The sequence below is a fragment of the Cornus florida genome, unplaced genomic scaffold, assembly GCF_030987335.1.
Source record: "Cornus florida cultivar Cherokee Brave unplaced genomic scaffold, ASM3098733v1 CherokeeBrave_3.0.0_Hap2_Chr06, whole genome shotgun sequence".
Classification (NCBI taxonomy): domain Eukaryota; kingdom Viridiplantae; phylum Streptophyta; class Magnoliopsida; order Cornales; family Cornaceae; genus Cornus; species Cornus florida.
In genome coordinates, this window is record NW_026775576.1 from 43,452,421 (window position 1) to 43,468,238 (window position 15,818).

The window sequence follows — 15,818 nt, forward strand, 5'->3', positions numbered from 1 at the left end:
CCCAGTCATTCTTTGCAATTTCTCTTCCCTTATATCTTTTACAATTATGGTATAAATTGTTCACTTTCATATCTTGATTATTGCATAATTGGTTAGATTGTTGATTAAAAATTGTATTTCTATAAATTGTGAAAATTGATCATTGTCTCTATTCACCCCCTTTAGAGTCAATTATTGGGTAATAGATTGATAATACCTAGGAACAAAGTCCAAAGGAAAAAAAAAATACAATTTTTGTATTCCACCCCTAAAAAATATTAGACCGGTCGATAGTACCTAGGAACAAAGTCCAAAGGAAAAATATAGAATTTTATTTTCCTCCCTTTTTAAAAAATAAATAAATAAATTGTATAGTACCAAAGGGGCCTTTGACTTTGAAGGAGTTTCATTCATGCCAAAAATTTATCCCTTGCATGCCACATTGCCACTGTGTGTGTGTGTGTGTGTGTGTGTGTGTGTGTGTGTGTGTGGGGGGGGGGGGGGGGGGGGGGGGGGGGGGGGTGTCACCATTATTATTCTAGCATGAAGGAGGACTATATCTAATAGTCATAGATAACATCCTCTATTATATATACTTTTCGATCAGTTTTTACAAAGAAGGAATAATTAAGAATAACATTAGTATATTAACCATGACATTGTGTTTGCTCAACCTAATTAATTTCATTTACCAACTTGGAAGCCATGAGCCTTGCCTTCTGAATATAAATCAACTTAAATTCTATAGTTGCTTTACAATATGATCATAGAAAACTAAACGTACACAATTAAAAATATAAATAAAAAATTTGCATGGCTTTACTATTTATTGGTATCCTTAGTCATTAGCATTCATCACATAGCTATTCCATCACAAGCTTTTTGTTTTTTAACACCTACTACCTACACGTACACAAACGGCTCCAAGCCTTGAAGATGGAAACTCATTGTTCGACTTTGTTGTTCAGGATGGCAATGTCGTCAAAGGCCTCGTGGACAAATGCCTTTCGAAGGTGCCAACACGATACATCCAACCACCACACAAGCGAATTGACAAGTCGAATGCCTCCCCATTTGAGCAACCACCCATTGATTTATCGGAGCTTGATGGATTAATTAAACCATGACAAAGTGGTGGAGGCCATAGTTCTAGCCGCTGTGACGGTAGGATTCTTCCAAGTGGTGAACCATGGCGTGCCTGAGGAATTGTTGGAGTCACTTAAGGATGCAGCACACCGGTTTTTTGGTCAGCCACCGGAGAAGAAGGCTGTGTATGGCAAAGGAGTGAGCCCAGGCCAGCCCCTTTGTGAAGTATGGGACGAGCTTTGTGCCCAAGAAAGAGAAGGCTTTGGAGTGTAAGGACTATGTTAGCATGGTGTACAACACTGATGCTGATGCTCTTCAACACTGGCCTAATGAGTGCGAGTAAGAAAGGTTCACTTATAAAAGATACTAAATTAATTCATGGTTCCTTAATTTCAAAAGTATTATATATATATAAGATCAAGCTAAGTTTATACTTAATTGTTCCCTAAATATAATTTCTATATATTCTTCATTAGTGAGCATTTGTATCATATTATTAATTATCATCAATGGAATTCCTTTGAGTATGACATTTCGTTTTCAAGAATGGCATGTTGCAGATGGTCCATTTCATATATAAGTCAACCTTAATTTGGTCTGTAGATCTTTTTTTCTTTTTTTTTTTAATTTTATTATTATTTTTTTTTCTATATATATGAAATGGACTAATCAATTATTAATTCCTGTTCCCAAATGTCAAAAGTATAATATAAGGGGTAAGATCAACCAAACTTTATAATCATGATATAAATGTTCTTCATTACCCAATATTAATTTAATTTCATCATAATCTCTTATTATATCATAATTATTCAAATATTATAACTTCTATACAACATTCATATTTTTTCTCAATTTTATCAGGGAAGTGGCACTAGAGTACCTAAACACCTCTTTTAGGATAGTGAGAAGGTTATTGAAGGCATTAATGGAACATCTTAAGGTGACACTAGACGATTCAAAAATCGATGAACTCACCGGTTATAAGACGGTTAACATGAACTTTTACCTTACATGCCCTAATCCGGAGCTCACAGTCTGTGGGGAGACACTCGAACTTGGGCACCATAACCGTTTTACTTCAAGATGGGATAGGTGGTTTGTATGTGAATGTGGAAGAAGACATAGATGGAGCAAAAAAGGGAGAGTGTATAGAAATTCCACCTATACCAGGTGCTTTGGTCATCAATATTGGTGATACATTACAGGTTAGAGCTAGATTTGTACATGTTAATTTATTAATGCACAATTTATTAAGCTATGCAAAGTTGATAGTTCACTTTATTCTTTATGTTTTTGTTAGATATTGAGCAATGGGAGGTATAAAAGTGCTGAACATAGGGTGCGTACCACAAGCACAGAATCAATAGTACTATCAATCCCATTGTTCACAATCCCACGACCAACGGAAAAGGTTGGACCGCTGCCTGAGGTGGTGGAGCGTGACGGGTTGGCACATTATCGGAAGGTTGTGTTCGAGGATTACATGAACAATTTCTTTGGAAACCCTCATGAAGGAAACAAGTCCCTTGATTTTGCTAGGATCGATTCTCCTTGATCAATATATTTTGCTATGTTTAAGTGTGTTTTCATTTCCTAATTTGTTTATTGTTGTTGATGATGGACTCTGCGCAACCCGGATTTTATCTAACTGACTAAACAAAAAGAAAAAAAAGTGACCCTACAAGCACAGGTGTGTTATCGGTGGAGTAGTAAGCTTCGCCAAACAAGTCAATGTGCGAAGTAATCTCTCTCTCTGGAGAAATCAAGAGATTGAGTTAAGATTTATTGCATACCTCAAAACGTCGATTAGCTCCCTTCCTTTATAGGGCTTAGGTCAGGATGTCAGTTACCATCCTCGTCATCCTTATCATCATCTGTAAGTTTAATCCTTATCGTAATCTGTAATTCTCGTCATCCTTATCACCATCTGTAAGTTTAATCCTTATCGTAGCCTGTAATCTTTATCGTAATCTGTAGAACCTATCTCAATGTGTAATCCTTATCATAATCTGTAGAGCATATCTCAATCTTATGGAGCATATCTCAATCTTATGAGATAATGTGTTAATTTGACAACCTTCCTTTATCCACGGGTATTTAAATTATACATCCATCAACTGTTTTAGTCTTGATCTATATATTTTGCTATATGTTTTAAGTGTGTTTTCATTTCCTAATTTGTTTACTGTTTTAGTCTTTGATATATATTTCAAAATATGTAAGGCCTTCTCAGCTGTGGAACACCTGTTTAAATTTCGTGACATAGGCCTATTTCTACCGATACTAAATTGTACGTTTGATCTAAAGTTCAGATAATAAAGTTGATGTTTGAGTGTCATATTTCACTGCTGAATACACATATGGGCTTAGCAGTATGTTAGGCCCAAACAAATAGTGTCAACCGACAAGGCCTAAAGACCGTCAAAAAACAAAAGACTTATTAAATTGTTTTTTTTCCATAAATTAACAATCGATTGTATTTTTGTAACTAAATATGATAACTCATGGGGTAATATGCACAAAATATAATTTAAGGAGATTATTTACAAATTATTGAGAGAGAAAACAAATAAATAAGGAAATAATGTTTTAAATTATTTATTTGATAAAAAACACACTAAAGAGAAAGAAAAAAAATAGAAAGACACCATAAAATAATAATAATAATTTTTTAATAATGCGTAAAAGAAGATCACATTGCTATGAGAATTTATCATATTAAGCTTAATACATAGACAAATTTATCTATATATATCTCAAATTGCTTTAAACCCACTTGTACTATAAAAAAGTTGTAAAATACTTGATATACTTTTTTTAGTTTATTTATTGTGGCAACAAACATCATCATCTTATCAAAAGATTTAAATTACCCCCATCTGGTAGTCTGACATGGAAATTATAGTGTTAAAAATAGTCCCAAGCAACACATAAATTCAAGCATATTTTACCCTTTACAATTAATTTTTCAATTGAGAAATTAAAAGGTCTTGTGTAAAAATATTTTCGTCAAATGTATTGCATGCGATCATTTTAACACCAAAATTCCAAAGTCCTATTGTCATATGGGATAATTTGTAACTTTTTGGTGAATTGAGGTGGTTTGTTGCAAGAAAAAGAGTTGATGTGTTTTTTGCATTATTTTTTATTTTTATTTTTGATGGTACAGGTGATTCAATTTGACACGCATGCATGCATGTATTATACATGACTTAAAAACACTCAAATATCTGTTTGGAAACTAAATTTTTTACATCTTTTTCCAGTACTTGTTTAGCAGCACTACAATCAATGCGTAACAAGAATTTTTGATTGATTAAATCATCTTGGAATTTATAAATGCATTTAACCAAAGAAAGAATTTCCTTTTTTATGGTTGAATAGTTTAATTGTGCATTTTTCCAAGTTCCTGAAGTAAAGCGAACAAGCTCTTCCGTTCCTGTATTTGGATTTTTCTATTGAATATATTAAAGGCAGCTCTAATTCTTTACCTGATTTTCTAACGCGTGAATTTTTGCAGGGTTCATGAATCAGCCCCCCCATGGGCAGGGCCGGGGTAATACTCCAAAGGCTCGTGGCAAAAACAAGGCTAAGGCCAAAGTGGTTATACCACTAACTGATGATCAGTTTCCATATTTGGAACATGTTGCTGATCTACTCAAAACTCCTTATAAAGGAAGCAGCAGTACCCAGCAACAGAAACAGAAACCAACCATGAAAGAGGTTCTTGAACAAGAAACTCCATGGATACCTAATCAAAGGTATATTCAAACAGCATTGGTACTGGATTCTCAAGATGAGCAATGGATGCCAGATCCTTGGGAAGTAAAATTCAGATATTTCCAAACTCAACAATATGCTGCACCGGATGGTCGCCATAGATATATCTATGAAGCCATTCTTACTGAAACTTCCTCTGTGGAGATCAACCACACGAAGCAATTTCCGAATTCCAAAGATAGTCCTCTTACTTATAGTAAAGCTATCTTTAAGAGGCTTATACGGCCTAGTGACTGGGGATTAAATCCCAATTTGCCAAGGAAAATATCCTATGGTCACAGTTACAATTATTGGGATTATATCTCAGCATGGACATATTCGTTCTTTTATCAAAATCCGAAGCATAGGCATTCTTGGTTCTTCAAGATATGTCCTCAATCAGTTAAGGCTGATTTCCCCAACTGGGTTATACCCTGGTGGGCTATATTTGGCCCTGATCTGGATATGTTGCCCGACTCAATCAGTAAATTATATTTGCCATGGCAACAATTTCATCCTCAATTACGAGGGCAGGATAATATTCCTGTAGGGAAATCCACCCTATTGTTCTTTACTGAATTTGGAATCCCTTGGATTTGGAAATGGGATTTCCAATGTGGTTATACCACTGACAAATTACCGGTCCTCCAGAGGATCTTTTATTACAGATGGTGGTCAGGCATGACTCAAGAACCTATCCAGGCCCTCCTCCATCAAATCAGAAAGAAAACAATGGAATATATGGATAAGATTCCAAAGTTAACTATTCCAGAACCCGAAATCTTTAACCCATTTGAACTTATTAAAGATATGATCAGAAAACAACAACCATTAATTACCGAAGCTGATTTAATGGTTAAATGCATGGATTTTATGAAGAATAAATTTGTTAAATCCTTTGAATCATCTACTCCTACAGTAAGAGATGATGATGCATCCATGGTGTCAGTCTCTAGCCAGAACAGCCAAGAAGGTAATCAATTTTCTTGTCTAGCAGGTTATGCACAAGATCCCAATGAAGATCTTAATTCTGAAGACGAGATTTCAATAGCAGACTATTGGGACTCTCTCACAGGACATTTGAAGGATAAGATGGATCCACCCAAAAAGTAAAGATTCCTCTTAATCCTACCGACAGAAGAAGCCAAAGAACTTTTCCAAAAGTCTTTGATTCAACAGTATTTCCTTTCATCAGATGTCTACTTTTTATCAGATAAGGAGACAGCACTTAGTGGTGGGTCACAGTTACAATTATTGGGATTATATCTCAGTATGGACATATTCGTTCTTTTATCAAAATCCGAAGCATAGATCCATTACAAAGCTCTGATACCAAAATAATGCAAAATGCAAAGAAAATGCAAAGGATCGATATATTAATAACAAAATATTAATAACAAAAGTTAAAGTTAAACAGATGTGCAGACTTACAGAAAGCTTTCTTTATTCAACTTCAAACTTGTACAGAGAAATATTACAAAGGAGAGAAAAGAAAAATTGAAAGATTGAAAGATACATTGAAGGAAAATATTGCCTTCTATTTATACATAAAATGGACTTGAAATTCACAATTTGAAGTCCGCATAGTGTATGGGATCGTGTGCTCGAATAATGCAGTCGGTCGGCCCACCACTAAGTGCTGTCTCCTTATCTGATAAAAAGTAGACATCTGATGAAAGGAAATACTGTTGAATCAAAGACTTTTGGAAAAGTTCTTTGGCTTCTTCTGTCGGTAGGATTAAGAGGAATCTTTACTTTTTGGGTGGATCCATCTTATCCTTCAAATGTCCTGTGAGAGAGTCCCAATAGTCTGCTATTGAAATCTCGTCTTCAGAATTAAGATCTTCATTGGGATCTTGTGCATAACCTGCTAGACAAGAAAATTGATTACCTTCTTGGCTGTTCTGGCTAGAGACTGACACCATGGATGCATCATCATCTCTTACTGTAGGAGTAGATGATTCAAAGGATTTAACAAATTTATTCTTCATAAAATCCATGCATTTAACCATTAAATCAGCTTCGGTAATTAATGGTTGTTGTTTTCTGATCATATCTTTAACAAGTTCAAATGGGTTAAAGATTTCGGGTTCTGGAATAGTTAACTTTGGAATCTTATCCATATATTCCATTGTTTTCTTTCTGATTTGATGGAGGAGGGCCTGGATAGGTTCTTGAGTCATGCCTGACCACCATCTGTAATAAAAGATCCTCTGGAGGACCGGTAATTTGTCAGTGGTATAACCACATTGGAAATCCCATTTCCAAATCCAAGGGATTCCAAATTCAGTAAAGAACAATAGGGTGGATTTCCCTACAGGAATATTATCCTGCCCTCGTAATTGAGGATGAAATTGTTGCCATGGCAAATATAATTTACTGATTGAGTCGAGCAACATATCCAGATCAGGGCCAAATATAGCCCACCAGGGTATAACCCAGTTGGGGAAATCAGCCTTAACTGATTGAGGACATATTTTGAAGAACCAAGAATGCCTATGCTTCGGATTTTGATAAAAGAACGAATATGTCCATGCTGAGATATAATCCCAATAATTGTAACTGTGACCATAGGATATTTTCCTTGGCAAATTAGGATTTAATCCCCAGTCACTAGGCCGTATAAGCCTCTTAAAGATAGCTTTACTATAAGTAAGAGGACTATCTTTGGAATTCGGAAATTGCTTCGTGTGGTTGATCTCCACAGAGGAAGTTTCAGTAAGAATGGCTTCATAGATATATCTATGGCGACCATCCGGTGCAGCATATTGTTGAGTTTGGAAATATCTGGATTTTACTTCCCAAGGATCTGGCATCCATTGCTCATCTTGAGAATCCAGTACCAATGCTGTTTGAATATACCTTTGATTAGGTATCCATGGAGTTTCTTGTTCAAGAACCTCTTTCATGGTTGGTTTCTGTTTCTGTTGCTGGGTACTGCTGCTTCCATTAGAAGGAGTTTTGAGTAGATCAGCAACATGTTCCAAATATGGAAACTGATCATCAGTTAGTGGTATAACCACTTTGGCCTTAGCCTTGTTTTTGCCACGAGCCTTTGGAGTATTACCCCGGCCCTGCCCATGGGGGGGCTGATTCATGAACCCTGCAAAAATTCACGCGTTAGAAAATCAGGTAAAGAATTAGAGCTGCCTTTAATATATTCAATAGAAAAGTCAAAAGCAGATAAATCAGCTTGCCAACCAGCAAATATCTGTTTGGAAACTAAATTTTTTACATCTTTTTCCAGTACTTGTTTAGCAGCACTACAATCAATGCGTAACAAGAATTTTTGATTGATTAAATCATCTTGGAATTTATAAATGCATTTAACCAAAGAAAGAATTTCCTTTTTATGGTTGAATAGTTTAATTGTGCATTTTTCCAAGTTCCTGAAGTAAAGCGAACAAGCTCTTCCGTTCCTGTATTTGGATTTTTCTGTTTAAGAATACCACCGTATCCAATATTGGAGGCATCTGTTTTCACAATTTTGAACCATGAAGAATTAGCTAGAGCTAAGCAAGGAATTTGTTTGGCTCTGAGTTTAATCGTCTGAACTGCCTTGGTGTGATCCAAAGTCCATGGGGAAGGAGATTTCCTTAACCTGGTGTACAAAATTGCTGTATCCTGTGCAAGATTTTTGTAGTGACTTCGAATATAATTCAAGCTACCCAAAAATCTTTGAAGTTGAGTTTTATCTTTGATTTCATCTGGAAATTTAGAAGCAAACTCAATACTGCGATCAATAGGTCGAATTTTCCCATCACAAATTTCATGACCAAGAAATCGGACCTTAGTTAAAAATAGTTTTAGTTTAGGAGCAGAAACTACTAAACCACTTCGGTAAATGACATCTTTGAAAATTTTCAAATGTTTATAATGCTGATCAATTGATTTTGAGTATATAAGAATATCATCAATATAAACAATAGAAAATTCAGTGAAAGGATTAAATATGTCATTCAAAATATGTTGAAATTCTGAAGGAGCATTTTTTAATCCAAATGGCATCACTGTCCATTCATACTGTCCGAAAGGTACACAAAAGGCTGTCTTGTACCTGTCTTCTTCGGTAATTTGTATCTGGTAATATCCAGATTTAAGATCAAATTTAGAAAAGATTACAGCAGATTGTAACCTATCTAAAAGATCTTTGATGTTGGGAATTGGGTATCGGATCCAACTTAAAGTAAGATTAAGTGGTCGATAATCAATAACCAATCGAGGAATTCCTCGTTCTTTTTCAGCATTTTTATTGACATAAAAAGCTCTGCAACTCCAGGGGGAGTAGCTAGTAGTGACAAGCTTTTTAGCCATTAAAGAGCTGATTTCAGTCTTACATAATTCCAAGTAGTCAGCCTTCATGTGGCTGGGACTAGCTTTAGAAGGAATCATGCTATCGGTAAACCCCTTTACATAGGGTAAAGAAACAATATGCTTCTTTCTGGCCCAAAAAGCATTAGGAATCTCACTACAGATTTCTTTTAGAAAGTGTCGTCTGAGTGACTCAATTTTCTGTTGCTCAGTGGGCTGTACCAATCTTTGATTAATTGCTAAGGAGGATACCTCCTTTTGCAAATAATTCAGTTGCTTTTCCTTAAAGATAATGTTATCTCTAAGAGCATTGATATGCTTATTTACTGGTGGGGTCAAGAACTGGAAAGTAATTGACTGGCCATGTAAAGTAGAGCATATTCCATGAGAATCAATTTTCTCAATTGGCATAATCAAAGCTAAAAAGGGAGTGCCCAAAATAACTTGTTGTGCCATGTTTCTGATGAGTAAGAAAGTAGATGGTAGACAAATACCTTCTTTACAAATGAAAACCTGATTAAGTTTATACTTAATCTGCATCTTACCGCCACTTGCACTGGTAAGACCTTGAGTGGTTTTCTCAAAATATTAAGTGGGAACCAATCCTTCCTGTATGCAGTTCATGTCTGCACCACTATCAACTAAGGCAATTGCATTAGTGATTGTGTACTCCTGATTAATTACCAAATTGATAGATATATACCATTTTTGGTAAGTAACTTGATTCAAGAGTTGAAGATAATTAGGACCTTCTGATGGAAGAACTTCATCATTGGATGATGAAGATAGGATTGCAGATTTTGCTTTTAAAAGAGTAATTTCCAAATCCATCGTAGTCTGACGAGACTTTAATTGACGAATTTCTTCTTTTAAAAGATTAATCTCCATTTTAAGATCAGGGAGATTAGTAGGACGAGAGTTTTGTCCTTGGTGTTCTAATCTGCGTAGAACTTCTTTCATACTGTAATGATTTTCTGCTCGCAGAAAATCTGGATTATCCGTGTCCTCATTAGATCGTGCCAAAGCAGAACCTATTTCAAAGACTTTCATCTTGATTTGAGGATCCTGGATATGATCTATAAGATCCAATAAGGATTGTTGAGTTGAAGTTAAAACATTTAAGCTTAACCCATTCATCTCAACAATTGCCTTATAATAATCATCATGTGAAGGATTACAGGAACATCTAGGGTTTTCAATCTCTGCTTCAGAGGAAGAAGAAGACTGTAATTCCATGACGACATCTCCGTAATCACTTGATGATTCCGGTTCAGAAGAACTAGTATTAAGTAACAATTTACTTAATTGAAGTCTCAGTTCCTCTTCTATGTGAAGACTACTGAGTTTCTCCTTAGTTCTGCACCTGTTTGCATAGTGGCCAATGCGTCCACATTTGAAACATTTAGCCTCAGCCTTGGGCTTTCCTTTACCCTTTGCTTTAGGAGTATATCTCCTTTTAGGCTTAGTATTCTGCCTCGAATTATCCTTTTCCTTTGAATAATTCTTCCGTTTGGAATACTTCCTTTTATAAGGGTTTTCAACCTTATTTCTTTTCCTAGGTTTAGGATAAGATAAGGGAGTTTGATAGGCAAATTGATCACAAAATTCACCTACTTCCTTTCTACCAGTTAATCTTTGGGATTTTAACTGGGATTGTAATTTCAGATCATTACAGAGAGCTAGACCTTCCTGGATTACAATGTTGACTAATCCACCATAGGTATAGTTTCTGTAAGGGATAGAAATACCATTATTCATATCTCTAAGCTTTTTCCTGATTCTTTCAGCAAAGAAGGTTGGTAAACCATCTACAAATTTGGCTTTCCAGTGCTCATGATTTGCATCATTGAGTTGGAGAACCTTTGCCAAGAATACATCTTTATACCACCGGAAATGAGTTAAAGATGGACATCTTAAATTTTGTAGAAGTTCACGACTCCGTTCACTATTAGTACCTTCTGGGCCAACAAAATGTTGGATAATAGTGGTAATAAGTGTATAGACCGCATCAGCAGTAGGGCCTGATTGTTGAGTAGCTTCATCTTTAACAATCTTGGTAGCAGCAAAGATTTCAGCTTTCTGAATGTCAGTGAGAACATTATCCCACCATCCTTTAAGGATTCCTGTAAAACCATCAACGACAAACTTAGCAATGGTTGGGTCAGTATTGTTGTTGATTTTACAAACTTGGCTATACATCAGGATTTGATGAATAACCTCGTAAATCTGATAATCAGATTTGCCATCTATGTTCCATTCATAAATGGTCTTGCCATGAAAAGATTTCTGTGTATGAAAATAATCTTCTTCATACAAGATATCTTGAGGTGTGGGTCTGGGATAGTAATATCGACTCGGAGCAGGGGCTGTATTCGAGTGGATATTCTTGTCATAGACAATTCTGTTGAACTCAGGTAACTGAGTAAGATCCTTTAGAACTTCCTCAATATGAGGTAACACATTCTCAGAATCAGAACCAATTTCAGATTCATCATGAGATAAAGTCTGAATTTTAAGTCCTTGAATTTTCTGAGTAAGAAGAGTAAGAAATTCTTCATTCTTCCTAGGATGTGTCAGATTGAAGCCTTGAACTTCAATTGCAGGTTTCACCAATGCTTTGGATAAGGAAGCTTCTGGAGGAGAAGATTTTTCAGAAATACACTTAGTATTAATTGTATTTAATACCGTGTCTATTCCCGTTTCAATTCTCCCAAGCTGGGACCCTATCGTTTGTAAGCAAATATTGGTATAATTGTTCTGCCTGTAAACATGAGAAATGTCCTTTTTGGTAGCATTACAGGATGAATCAATTATTCTTGGTTGGCTATAAGCCTTGGTTTCCACTTTAGAACCACTGTCAGGGTCAATTCTTTTCAGAATTAAATGTTCAGGGGGAGGATGGACAGAGTGGAAAACCTTATCTTCAGATGTGGTCCATGGTTTGAGAAAATCATCCAATATGTTGATATTAACAAAAGAATGATTGGTCATGTAGAACCAAGAAACAAAAGGTATAACCATTTTGCGTTCTTGGAGAAAGTCATAAAATTGGGTTTTGAAAAGTTGTAATTGATTTTGGTCAAAACTTTTGAAATACCAATTTCTGAATTCTTTATATTGATCCTGTTGAAATTCAGTATTAATGGCAATTCTATCAGGGATAAAATCCATTAAAACTAATATTCATGAGGGTCATTGATATCTGTGGGATCTTCAAACTGATCCTTGACAGATTCGTTTCCGATTCCCATTTCAGATGGAGTTGGGCTGAATTCAATTCCAAATTGGCGACGAGACATACCTATTGGTGCTTTCTCGTAAACTCCTCTTGGAATTTGATTCGGAGATTGTTGTATTCCTTTGAGCTTGAGCTTGGAATCAACTGCTTCAGGGAGTCCTTCTTTACGATAATCTGAAGAAATCGAATGTCGAGAAGGAGGACAAGAAACACGATAAGGAAGATGGCTTCCTTTAGATGATGCAGATCTGGATAGATCTATAGATTTTCTGAAATTCAGAAAAACATCACCATCTTGATCCTGAATAACACAGTCTAAGCTATGATTAGCAATTGGCTGTGCTGGGACGGCATTAGAAATCGTCCAGTGTTCAGGAAATGTTATCTCACTCCAAGGAATCATCCTTTTGGTGGCAACATTTGATGTGTACATGTTAGTATCCCATAACGCTGTTACTCCTTTAGAGTCTTTGCGTATGGCCTTGGGACACATAGTATCAAGTACTTTGTAATGGATGCGATAAATAACACTTATCACTTCCGATCCTGGTAAGTAATCATATCCATAAGTCTGTACCCAAGGCCATATGCAAAGACTCTAAAGGAGTAACAGCGTTATGGGATACTAACATGTACACATCAAATGTTGCCACCAAAAGGATGATTCCTTGGAGTGAGATAACATTTCCTGAACACTGGATGATTTCTAATGCCGTCCCAGCACAGCCAATTGCTAATCATAGCTTAGACTGTGTTATTCAGGATCAAGATGGTGATGTTTTTCTGAATTTCAGAAAATCTATAGATCTATCCAGATCTGCATCATCTAAAGGAAGCCATCTTCTTTATCGTGTTTCTTGTCCTCCTTCTCGACATTCGATTTCTTCAGATTATCGTAAACAAGGACTCCCTGAAGCAGTTGATTCCAAGCTCAAGCTCAAAGGAATACAATAATCTCCGAATCAAATTCCAAGAGGAGTTTACGAGAAAGCACCAATAGGTATGTCTCGTCGCCAATTTGGAATTGAATTCAGCCCAACTCCATCTGAAATGGGAATCGGAAACGAATCTGTCAAGGATCAGTTTGAAGATCCCACAGATATCAATGACCCTCATGAATATTAGTTTTAATGGATTTTATCCCTGATAGAATTGCCATTAATACTGAATTTCAACAGGATCAATATAAAGAATTCAGAAATTGGTATTTCAAAAGTTTTGACCAAAATCAATTACAACTTTTCAAAACCCAATTTTATGACTTTCTCCAAGAACGCAAAATGGTTATACCTTTTGTTTCTTGGTTCTACATGACCAATCATTCTTTTGTTAATATCAACATATTGGATGATTTTCTCAAACCATGGACCACATCTGAAGATAAGGTTTTCCACTCTGTCCATCCTCCCCCTGAACATTTAATTCTGAAAAGAATTGACCCTGACAGTGGTTCTAAAGTGGAAACCAAGGCTTATAGCCAACCAAGAATAATTGATTCATCCTGTAATGCTACCAAAAAGGACATTTCTCATGTTTACAGGCAGAACAATTATACCAATGTTTGCTTACAAACGATAGGGTCCCAGCTTATGAAAGAGGTTCTTGAACAAGAAACTCCATGGATACCTAATCAAAGGTATATTCAAACAGCATTGGTACTGGATTCTCAAGATGAGCAATGGATGCCAGATCCTTGGGAAGTAAAATCCAAATATTTCCAAACTCAACAATATGCTGCACCGGATGGTCGCCATAGATATATCTATGAAGCCATTCTTACTGAAACTTCCTCTGTGGAGATCAACCACACGAAGCAATTTCCGAATTCCAAAGATAGTCCTCTTACTTATAGTAAAGCTATCTTTAAGAGGCTTATACGACCTAGTGACTGGGGATTAAATCCCAATTTGCCAAGGAAAATATCCTATGGTCACAGTTACAATTATTGGGATTATATCTCAGCATGGACATATTCGTTCTTTTATCAAAATCCGAAGCATAGGCATTCTTGGTTCTTCAAGATATGTCCTCAATCAGTTAAGGCTGATTTCCCCAACTGGGTTATACCCTGGTGGGCTATATTTGGCCCTGATCTGGATATGTTGCCCGACTCAATCAGTAAATTATATTATTGGACTAATGTAATTTGGATAGTTTGATTTGGTATGTTGGAAATTATTTTGGAAAAATGTTTATTTGATTTATTAAATATATAACTTTTAAAATTTTAAGTGAGAAAATTAGAAAAGTAAAATAAATAATTAGATAAAACTGAACAAGATGGGATGCAGGAATAAGAATACTAAATAGGGGCTCGGGACAGCAAATTAAGGCGGCTCGGGAAGCCTGCCTCCCTCAACTCTTAGAAGTTTATATTTTTGTGTGTATAATTCTTTAAAATTTAAAAATTACTCCCTTATTTTTAAATTAAAAAAAAAAATGTGATTGTTACTTAAATTACATAAGTTATTGCACAAGGATGTGATTTTTTTACGAGGATTGATATATATGATGAGAAATGACCACGAATTCGATTTTTGGAAAATTTATTACATAAACTCGACCAATCACCACATGTCACCTCAGCAAAAAAAATTGAATAAAGTTACATTTTTGACACATTTACTACTGATGTGTCACATGGTCCGGACTAGGGGTGGCAAATGGGCGGGTTAGGTTGGGTTTAAAATGGGCGGATCAAATATGGGTCAATGCCCATATTCAATCTGTTTAGAACGAGTTAAAATGGGCGGGTCAAAGTATATAGGGTCAACCCGTGGACCTATTAATTATAATTATTATTAATTATTTTTTTCTTGAAGGTTTTAAAATTTTATTTAGGGTTAAGTACAAAAAAATCACTCTACTATCCATATAGTGCATATCAGTCCCTGTGTGGTAAAAAACCCCCCTATACTATCAATTTGGTGCCATTGGGTCTCTGGTGGTGTAAAATGATGACAATACCCTCACTTCAGTTGAATAAATTAATAATTATAATACAAGTCATGTAAAATGACCTTTTTGTCCAAATTTGTATAAAATGGGATTTGTTTGGCAGAAAGATAATATAAACCTCAAATTGTATAAAATAGGGATAACCTAAACCTGAATATAATTAAATCTAAAACCAAACATGCTCCAACTATATCAAACACACTTAACCTCATCCTTCCTGCTGACATGGCCTTCCCTGTTGCTGACCTGTCCAAAAAAAAAAAAATCATAAAAATATGGGTAATACCCATTTATTCGGGTTAAACCCATTTCTCGTAATCACTCTTTCCAAATTGTTCTGATTGGCTGGATTTGAAGGAATTGCTCGTCAATCCAAATGGGTACAACGAAAAATCTATGGGTTGTCGCCGTAGATCGACAAGCCCATCTAAAAAATGTGGAGGGCCGTGTGCAACAAATGAAGAATTGTCAAGTTGGCCCAAAA

General features: G+C 35.7%; 1 pseudogene; it reads left to right on the plus strand.

Moving 5' to 3' along the window:
* The first annotated feature begins 905 nt into the window (after positions 1 to 905).
* On the plus strand, positions 906 to 2,623 carry LOC132313993 (scopoletin 8-hydroxylase-like; annotated as a pseudogene).
* Positions 2,624 to 15,818: the final 13,195 nt, after the last annotated feature.